Consider the following 583-nt stretch of genomic DNA (forward strand, 5'->3'; position numbering starts at 1 on the left):
CAATTTGGTGCAACTTAAGTGTTCAATTTCCCTGGATGATGTATTGTTACAAATAGAGAGAGGTTTGATCTCAGATACCACTGACTGGCTATACCTACCAGTAGAATCAAAATATTAAAGATGTGCTTTCTAGAATCTTGGATATATTTTCTTTTCAATGTGGGCATCAGATGCTTACAAAGTTGTTTTTTTTTAACACAACAACATTCTTCTTGCGAAATTAAGATTTTGAGGAGCTTTTTCAATGAACACCTTGAATCATGTAACACAACTGCTCTTTATTCAACAGTGCAAACTCTTCATTTCTTTTATCTTCATCTAACTCCACAAAAGATCTAGAATGCTTTCCATGGAAGGACAGTTACTAATTACAAGGTCTTTGCTTGAATTAAGACAAGGAAGCTCATTTCAATGCATGAAGTAAGTAACCAAGTGTATCGCACCAATCTAACTTTGGATGTTGTCTATGTACTGACTCAAGTTAATGATTTATAGTATGTTAATTTTAAAAGGAGAATGAAAATACTTAAGTTGAAGGTTAAACACTGTTCTGCCTTGCTGGTGCTCAGCTGCAGTGAAGGTG

Source organism: Alligator sinensis, unplaced genomic scaffold (genome assembly GCF_000455745.1).
Source record: "Alligator sinensis unplaced genomic scaffold, ASM45574v1 scaffold730_1, whole genome shotgun sequence".
NCBI lineage: Eukaryota > Metazoa > Chordata > Crocodylia > Alligatoridae > Alligator > Alligator sinensis.